Raw genomic sequence first — 9,967 nt, 5'->3', positions numbered from 1 at the left:
TGAGACAGTAAGGTCATTGAATTGTGGGAGAAAAGGGGTCTAAGAAAATGCATAGGGATAGTCTAACTCACTTATTCTGTTGCAAATCAGGATCAATCTTTTCAGTAATCTAATAATCTTCTAGAAGAAAATTTGCATTTTCATACTCAGGAAATTAAGGCATCCAGTTATCTCATTAGTGGTGACGGATATATCCTGATTTTGATATAGGAACCCCAGAGGTACTTCTGCCTTCTTCTGCTTTGAGTTGAACCAGACCTAGCTACATACACTGAACAAAGTTTCTAACAAATCTGTAAATGTTCTGAAGCCTTTGGTTCCCTTCTTTTCCATACCAGTTTCCATGAGTAAATTAATAGGAAGCATATCATGTTTGAGCTGTAGATCTTATTTTCTTGAGGACAACCAGTTTCTTGGACACAATGAAGGGGACCCCTGTTTTTCCAGGGATACTCATGTGTTTCCACAAAGGGAGCACTGAGGAAACAAATTTAGGGAAGAAAATAGAAAAAGCCGAATTTTCTGGCCTTAGAGATAGTCAGTCTAACTGCGCCACCAACCAGGTATTTGACCACAGGAAAAATCACTTAACCTTTAAGCTTATATCACTTTATCTATAAAATGGGTATAATACCACCCCCAGTGATAAAATAGTTAAAGGGTCTCATATACTGTTTGTCTCTGTACAAATAGACAGCATTGTTATTGCAAGGATGATTGCTTCCTGTAAGGCCAGATTGGATTAGTTAATAGATTTCCTGCACATGGAGTATGCATCTACTCAGGCTCCAGCTGCTGTGGTGCATCCAGGGTAACCAAAATGAGTTTCCTCCCTCATCCAGTTTGTTTTGTGACCTGGTCTGGCTTTAGTTTAGGCTGGCATTGAACAGGTTTCATCCAGGTAGAGCTGCCAGGCCAACTTAAGTAAGCATCCTGAGATAAGAGGTTGGAAAATTATTACCTGGATTCTGTACATCATAGATAAGGGCCTTTCTATTCTTGGCTCTCTGTTCTTGGTTTTGAACTCCTTCATACCATTCCTTCCTTACCTCTCCCTGCTTTCTCTGTTTCTTGTTCCTTCTTCCCTGCTTATGCTTCTGTTCTTTAGACTCAGACCCATGCTCTGGCCTAGGCTATGCCTGGCTAGACCATCAATCATCTGTTTAGCTTAATCATCTATTTTGTGATTTACCCAGTCTCTATGAAGCTGATCTGAAGAGTAAGTCCTGTCTGAATAATTTTTCCTGTAACTTCTCTCAAATCCAGGAACACAAGGCACTTTTGAATGAAAAACCACTGGGATTGATAGAAATTATAGAGAAAAACAGGGTAATATTACTATTACCCCTACTCCACAGTCATGTATGAGCAGATGGGGACTAAACACCACTGTGGTTAGACATTAATATTAAGATGTTCTTATCTTCTTAAGTCATGCCCTCAGACATGCACACTCTAATACTTACTCATTGCACACAAATATCATAGACCACACAAAAAGACATGCACATTGTCATGTTTATACATATTGATACAATATATACACACAAATACTCACTGACATGCACACATCTTAGGTCAGAAGATCTCAATGGAGTAAGGAAAGTGATTGACTGGTTCCCTTTCATTCACAAAGTCTAAGACAAATAGGTAACATCTTTACACAGATAAGGAATTGGGAGTTTGAGGAATAGCCCCTTTCTGGTTTTGTTCACTCTTGCATTGACTACAATCACAAAAGTAACAAAATCTGTCTTATTGAATGTGACTCTGTGCCCAATACTGCTATATGCCCTTAATATATGCATCTAATTGAGTTTTCACTACAGCTCTGTACAATGAGAACATTCCTGTCCTGACTAGGCTGTGAGATCATCTTAATATTAATGTCTAACCACATTGGTGTTTAGTCCCCATCTACTCGTGCATGACCTCAGTTGCCCTCAAAATTCTCCCCAGATATACCAAAGGGTACTCAGGGGTGTCTCACAGGAGTTGAAGAAAATTGTTTCTATTCCTACATTCCAGTCCTCTCTTGTAGGAACCTTCCCATTGCCTGACATGCTCTGCCAGAACTGTCCCAGAACTCTCCAGCAAGCACAGAAATCCTCCTACCTGTGGCCCCGGCACCATATTTTGTAGTTGAGGAAGGGAATAGGGCAATTATCAACACCCCAACTTTGTAACTGGGTCACCAAAGCATCCCCAAGTGTGCTCTTTCTCACAAAGATTTTTTTTTACTTGTATCCACAATGTTTTTATTAACCCCCAAATAGTCTATTAATGGTCAGAACAAGTATAATACAGATGTAGCATTTACAGTTATATTTTTGAAGGAATTGTTTGAATATCTTACTTTTGAAATTCAATCTAAATAGTTTGATATCAGTTATAGTAAATCATTAGAAATGTAATTTTTTAATTGTTTAAATATTGAATTAACTGTTTTTGTACTTAACAGATATTTTTGTATCCCCTTTATTGAAAGTTTTGCAACTAAATGGAAACTTAAAATCTATTTTCTAGATTTTAGTTAGCATATATTTGTTTAATAATAAACTAACATAGAAAGAAAAAAGTCTTGCTTACATCTGATTTTTAAAAAAACTTATTTGCACAGAAAAGATAAATTTTGAAATGATAAAGCCAAATGCTGAAACATTTGTTGTTGTTTTGTTTTTGTTCTTTTGTAACACATCACTTGTAAGGGTAAAATTTCTAAGCTGCTTCTAAGCTGCAAAGCCTGAGTTAAAGTGTAAAAGGCCGGGCATTGTAAAGTTTCTAAGCTACAAGGCCTGAGTTAAAAAGTGAAGGACCAGGTATTGTTAAGTTCCTCTGCTACACCCAGAACCTGAAATTCCTGAGGCAGTTAAGACAACGCCCTACTTGATTAATAGCCTAGGGCCCTGTGCAGCTTGTCACGTAGGCATACAGGGCCAGAACCAATCAGTTTGAATGTGTACCCCGCTTAGGAGTGACCAATCACCCCCCCCACCACCCCCCATCTGTTCCCGCCAATGAATGTACTAATCAAGTTTAAGAGTTGTTGCTTGATTTTCCCGCGCCTCATGATGATTTGTCCTGATGTAGGCAAAGCCTCCACCCTCCCCAAAAAGTGTACCGGGGCTCTTGGCTGCTCTCCCTTCTTGAGTGAGCCGGGAGCCCCAGCGTGCTGGAATGGAATGGATCCCCAATAAATCCCCTTCTGCAATTTCATGAGCTGTCTCTTGGTGGTCTCTTCCTCCGACGTTTTGCCGAACCCTTACACTCTCACATCTCTTGATTCCCCAAAGAACACAAAAGAAAGTCCAAACACCTAAGTAGTACATAAAAGGTCCTGTGGCTACTTTTCTTATAGCCATTCCTGGCCCTAATGTAACTAAACTGCACTGAACTTATCATTCCCCAAAACACTCCATTCAATTTGTTAACACTATTGGCTCTGTAATGTCCTTTCTCCTTTATCTGCTCAGCAAATTCATATTTACTCTTAGAAACTAGCTCAAAAAACATTTGCTTCTCAATGTTTTTTATATCTTTCCCAGGAAGAATGCCTCATCTCCATGATAACTTCATATGTTTCATCACATTTACATAAGAATTATCTATCTCCCACTAGTTATCTGATAGTTTTTTTTTTTTTTTAATCATTAGCATCTAAGATGGACCTTGACACATTGGCATTTCCTCAATAAAGATTTGGTGAATGAAAGAATGAGAAACCAAGCTTTGTCATGAAAAAGCTTTGTCATGAAAAGTTAATCAAGGAGCAATTCAAGTTTTTTTTTGATATTCAAACTAAAAGCAGTTGCTTGGAATTATTTGTCAGTACTGGAACTGGATAACAATAGAATAAGGCTGAGTAGACCAAGACCAGAAAGAGAAAGTGAGGATTTGAAGAATAAAAAGGGTCACTTAAAAAGTGACTAAACCTCAGGCCCAGTTCTTTGTATATGTATAGACCTTCAGGCGATACTCAAGGTTGCCCACAGTCTGGGTCCATCCTATATTTTATGCTTTATACTGCAGTGTTTACTTTCATATCTGAGCCTACCATGGCTCTGGGATCTGACCATGAAAACTGTATCAAAAGTCACAAGATTTTCAGCTTTGAGTCGTTAGTGTAGGGATAGGTGGAGGAAGACTTCAAAAGGACAGAAGTCTCTCAGACATTTCTCGAAATGTTTGTTGGTGCACTGTTTGATGTAGTATATCTCATCTAGTGAGTAGTTCAGTAGGCCCACCAGAAATACTGGAAAAAGGGGCATGGATATCTCACTGATCAGAGATCAGACTTAGAGAAACCTCAGCTTTCTAAAACAGATCAGAACAGAGAAGTAAATACTAAACAGAATCCTTTTTTTCAATAAAAATATTCCCTTCTTTCCTTAGTTTCCATGCCATCATTCCTGGGATTTTCTGCCTCTGTTCAAGATGTAGAACAACTGCCACTATCTTGATGAAACCTCTATGAATTCCCACTTGGATAAAAGCCCCACCTCCTCTGTACTTACCTCTTACCTTATTTAACACCATTCTTGTAGTTAAAGACCAACTTGGCACCAACCAGACAAGGTAGGCTGAGGGATTAATAAAGGTCAGTCAGACTATGGGTAGGCATAGAAAGGAGGTCAGTATTCCAGAAAGGGAGCAGTTGTTCAAAGGTCACAGAGGGAGGGAATCAAATCAGATTGGCTCATGGCATGTTGGATGCTCTCTTTGAGGCCAAGAGACAAGTATCCTCCTGAAAGTGGAGGTGTCCCTCCTCCCTGAGCCTCCAGAAGCAAAAGCAAGGCTTTGCATAAGCCTCATCCTGAAGAGTGACTGGCATCTTTTCAAAGCTGCCCAGGAAGCAGAGGTTGTGGTGAATGGTGTTTTTTTCCAGCCATCTGGAGCTGTCCACAAAAGGGGAAAATGTCAAGTGAAATTATAGATCTGTTGTACATTGAGGCCACAAGGCTGTTTGTTAAGGTTGTTTCTTAAGGGTGGGGCAATTAGGTGGCTGTAATTGAATGGGGGCCATGGCCAGGATTTTCTTTCCTAGTTATTGGCTTGCCACCCACAGCTTTGGCTGCTGAAAGCCATCCCTTTTGTTAAGGGGCTTGAGGGCCACAGAAGATTTGTCCTCTTATTCCTCAGCATCCTTTTCTGTAAGCTCGCAGTCACTTGGGGAAGAGATGCTGTTGCTTCTGTTGGAGAAACTGATCACTGGAGGAAAGTGGCAGGGACTCCACTGCCGCAGTCTGGCTGGGCACAATTCAGGAGCCACTTGTCAAAAGAAATGAACTTTATTTTTAGAACCACACATGCCAAACAAAACAGCTCCTCAGGAAAACCTTCAGAGCCCAACTGCCACCACCGGCTTCCCACAAGCCTCTCAACCTCCCCCCCTCCTCCTACTCTTGAGGCCGATTGGTTGGGTCACATGGGCAGAGCCAAAAAAAGTCCCCCAATGAGCACCTCCATGGTCTGAAAGGGCGGGGAAACAGCCCAATGAGCATCACTGCAGAGGAGCCAATCAGTTGGCAGCTAGAAGTTGCTGGGGCCGCTGTAAGCCAATCATCATCTGGCAGCTGGAAGTTTGCTGGCAGCTGGAAGTTTGCTGGGGCCCCTTCGGCTATGGCTCTCAACACTCCACCACTTCCTGAACCTCTGAGAAACTAGACTCTTCATCTTTTGTGGGTGACTGAGAGGAAGAACCCATGCTTATCAGATCCTTACTACTGGGCTTTGGGGCCTCCTGGCTGCTGAGAGGGCACACAATGTGCCCTCTTGATGACACCTGGCTTGTTGGGGTTTACCCACATCCACAAATTGGGTTCAGAGTGAGAAGCATCTTGGACAGGACCAGGTACTTCTGGGGGCTTCATTACTTGAATTTTGCATTTGACAAGGTTCTGCTCAGCTAAAGAGCTCTGGTCCATGGTGCAAGGCAAGAAGAACTCATTCCCCATGTCCCAATCCAGAGGTCCTGGAACTCATCCATGAAGACTGTACCAGAGGTCAGGATTTTTTAGCATTAGGTCCATGTTTAGTGTGGAAATAGGTGGAGGAAGACTACTGAATGGACAGATGTCTCTCAAAATTTTGTTGGGGCACTGATGCAGTCTCTTCTATTGAGGAAGTTTATGAGTAGGCCTTCGAGAAGTACTTGAAAAAGGGACACCAATGCCTCACTGGTCAGTGGTCAGACTTGGAAAAACTCCAGCTTTCTTGGAATATCTGAGATGGTATTTCTCTTTTACTCTCAGTCTGGTAAGATTATTGAAATCTACTTTTTTTTCAAGGGCTTGACTTCAAGTGCCTGGGAAGGTGACTCTCTGAGAATTCTTTGTTTAGGTATATGTTTAAGAAAAATTCTTTCACATATGCACACTGAGCAATATTTAGGAAAATTGTACTATACTGAAGAGAAAGGCCCTGATTGGCTGAGTTGAGCAGAAGACGACCTCACCGTTTAAAATGACCCATGGAAAAGAGCCCTCACAAAGATTTTGATGCATACTATGCTCCAGCCCTTTTGTAGCAGATGCTGTTGGTACCTCATCCTTACCCTTTGTACCGTTCACTTAGGTGCTCAATAACAAACTTTCAACTGCCTACAACTGCATCACTTTGCCTGAATGTCCACTAAACCTCTTAGTCTGGCAGTCTGGAAGTACAGTGACAGAGGTAGGGGATGGAGGGAATTAGCTGGGGCAGTCCTCAACAAATGACTGATGGGGGAAAATATGTACCTATATATATATTTTTCAGGAATACTTTTTTAAAGGCTAGAAAGTGACATGGAAAATAAACAGAGTAAAATGGTAATAGAACACCTGTTTCATATATTCTATTCTTTTCAGACAGAGATGTCCATTCCCATTATATGTCCAAGCTACCTCCATGTGATTTTCTGGGCATAATCTGTCATAGTTCTTCATCCTCGGCACGCACTAACTCTTATGGTTTTTTGGTGTTTTTTTTTTTTTTTTGGTATCAGGGATTGAACCCCGGGCATTTAACTTCTGAGCCACATTCCCAGCCCTTTTTTATATTTTATTTTAAGACAGAGTCTCGCTATGTTGCTTAGGGCCTTGCTAAGTTGCTGAAGTTAACCTTGAACTCGCAATCCTCCTGCCTCAGCCTCCTGAGCTGCTGGGATTACAGGTGTGTGCCACCATGCTAACTCTGTATTCTACACAATTTCCTAGGTAAGAAGTTTCTCCATTACATTAAACACCAATCTTGATGACACCTGGCTTGATAATTCATTTTTTAATACCTTTATTTTATTTATTTATTTTTATGTGGTGCTAAGGATTGAACCCAGAACCTTGCTCGTGCTAGGCAAGCGCTCTACTGCTGAGCCACAACCCCAGCCACGCTCCCACTGATAATTCATTTTCTATTGACTTCTTTCTTTTCCGTTTTTTTTTATTCCTCACTTCTTCCCAGTGTTTCCTGCACTTCTTAATAAACTGCTTACTTTTGAATCCTTGTCTTGAGTCTGTTTCTAGGGAATTATAATTAAAGCATACAACCTCCAAGGAGAAATCAGTCCCTCTGGCAAATATAGGGATTGAGTGATGATATTCCCTTCATCCATCACATTTTTTTTGAGAAAATGAAAAAGTTTATTTAAAAATGGACCAAAGACCTGAACCGACACCTTACTAAAGAAGCTACTTACAGATAGCAAATAAATAAATGAAAAAGATGTTCAACATCATATATCATTAGGGAATTAAGACAATATAATAATACATGATATAATATTACATGCCTATTAAAATAGCAAGAGTCCTAAATACTGATAACACTCAATTCTAGTGAGGATGTTCAGCAACAATAATTTAAAACTGATCAGAATGCAAATAGTACATCACTTTGGAAAACAGTTCAGTGAATATATCTTTCTGTATTATCTAGTAGTTATACTCCTTGGTATTTCCCTGAAGGAAATGAAAATTTAGATACACACAAAAACTTGCATATGAATTTCTTTTTTTTTTTAATTTTTTAGTTTTTGGTGGACACAACATCTTTATTTTATTTTTATGTGGTGGTGAGGATCGAACCCAGCGCCCCACGCATGCCAGGTGAGCATGTTACCACTTGAGCCACATCCTCAGTCGGCACATGGATTTCTACTGCAATTTTATTCATAATTGCAAAATGTGGAAACAACATAGATGTCACTCAATAGGTGAATAAACTGTGATACATGCAGGCAATAGAACAGTAGTGATTAAAAAAAAAATGAGAGCTGGGGTTGTGGCTCAATGGTAGAGCACTTGCCTAGCATGTGTAAGGCACTGAATATAAATAAATGAATAAAAGAAAGGTCCATCAACAACTGAAATATTTACATATATATATGTGTGTGTGTGTGTGTATACATATATATATTAATAATTTTTTAAAAGAAATGAACCATCAAACCATGAAAAACATGGGATAATCTTTATTTATTTATTTATGATCCTGACTATTTTATTTTTTAATATTTATTTTTTATTTGTAGTTGGACACAATACCTTTATTTTATTTATTTATATGTGGTGTTGAGGATCAAACCCAGGGCTCTGCACTTGCTAGGTGAGCACTTTACCACTGAGCCACAACCCCAGCCCCCTGACTTTTTAAAATGTTTTTAAAAAATATATTCTTCTTAGACATACATGATAGTAGAAAGTATTTTTTGAGAGAGAAAGAGAGAGGAAGAGAGAGAATTTTTTCATATTTATTTTTTAGTTTTTGGTGGACACATCATCCTTATTTTATTTTTATGTGGTGCTGAGGATCAAATCCAGTGCCCTGCGCATGCCAGGCGAGTGCGCTACCACTTGAGCCACATCCCCAGCCCATAATTTTTTTATTTGTTGTTTTTAGATATACATGACAGTAGGATATATTTTGACATATTATATAACTTCCCATTCTTGAGGTTATACATGATGTTGAGTTAGACTGGTAATGTATTCATATAAGAACATAGAAAAATTATGTCCAATTTTTTCTACTATCTTTCCTATTTCCATGCTCCTCCCTTCCCTTTATTCCCCTTTGTCTAATCCAGTGAATTTCTATTCTTCCCTCCCCACCCTTTCTTGTGTGTTAGCATCTTCATATCAGAGAGAACATTTAGCCTTTGTTTTTTTGGGATTGGCTTGTGTCACTTAGCATGATAGTTTCCAGTTCCATCCATTGACTGGCAAGTGCCATAAATTCATTCTTATTTATGGCTGAGTAATATTCCATTGTATATATGTACCACATTTTCTTTATCCACCTATCTGTTGAAGGGTACCTAGGTTGGTTCCAACCTAAATAGCTTAGCTATTGTGAATTGAGCTGCTATAAACATTGGTATGACTGTGTCACTATAGTATGCTGATTTTAAGTTCTTTGGGTATATGCTGAAGAGTGAGATAACTGGGTCCAATGATAGTTCATTCCACATTTTCTGAGGAAACTTCAAACTGCTCTCCAAATGGTTGCACCAATTTACAGTCCCACTGGCAGTGTATGAGTGTATCTTTTTCCCCACATCCTCATCAACATTTATTTATTTATTTTTTTTGAGAGAGAGAATTTTAATATTTATTTATTTCTTTATTTTAGTTTTTCAGTGGACACAACATCTTTGTTTGTATGTGGGGCTGAGGCTCGAACCCGGGCCGCACGCATGCCAGGCGAGTGTGCTACCGCTTGAGCCACATCCCCAGCCCATATTGCTTGTATTCTTTTTTTTTTTAAAGAGAGAGAGAGAGGGAGAGAGAGAGAGAGAGAGAGAGAGAGAGAGAGAGAGAGAGTGAGAATTTTTTAATATTTATTTTTTAGTTTTCGACGGACACAACATCTTTGTTTGTATGTGGTGCTGAGGATCGAACCCGGCCGCACGCATGCCAGGCGAGCGCGCTACCGCTTGAGCCACATCCCCAGCCCATATTGCTTGTATTCTTGATAATTGCCATTTTGA

At 39.7% G+C, this 9,967-nt stretch overlaps 1 pseudogene; it reads right to left on the bottom strand.

The window, feature by feature from the left end:
* Nucleotides 1-4,658: 4,658 nt before the first annotated feature.
* Nucleotides 4,659-6,029, bottom strand: LOC143404482 (forkhead box protein R2-like; annotated as a pseudogene).
* Nucleotides 6,030-9,967: the final 3,938 nt, after the last annotated feature.

Source organism: Callospermophilus lateralis, chromosome 7 (genome assembly GCF_048772815.1).
Source record: "Callospermophilus lateralis isolate mCalLat2 chromosome 7, mCalLat2.hap1, whole genome shotgun sequence".
NCBI lineage: Eukaryota > Metazoa > Chordata > Mammalia > Rodentia > Sciuridae > Callospermophilus > Callospermophilus lateralis.
This window is presented reverse-complemented; position numbering and strand designations above follow the sequence as displayed.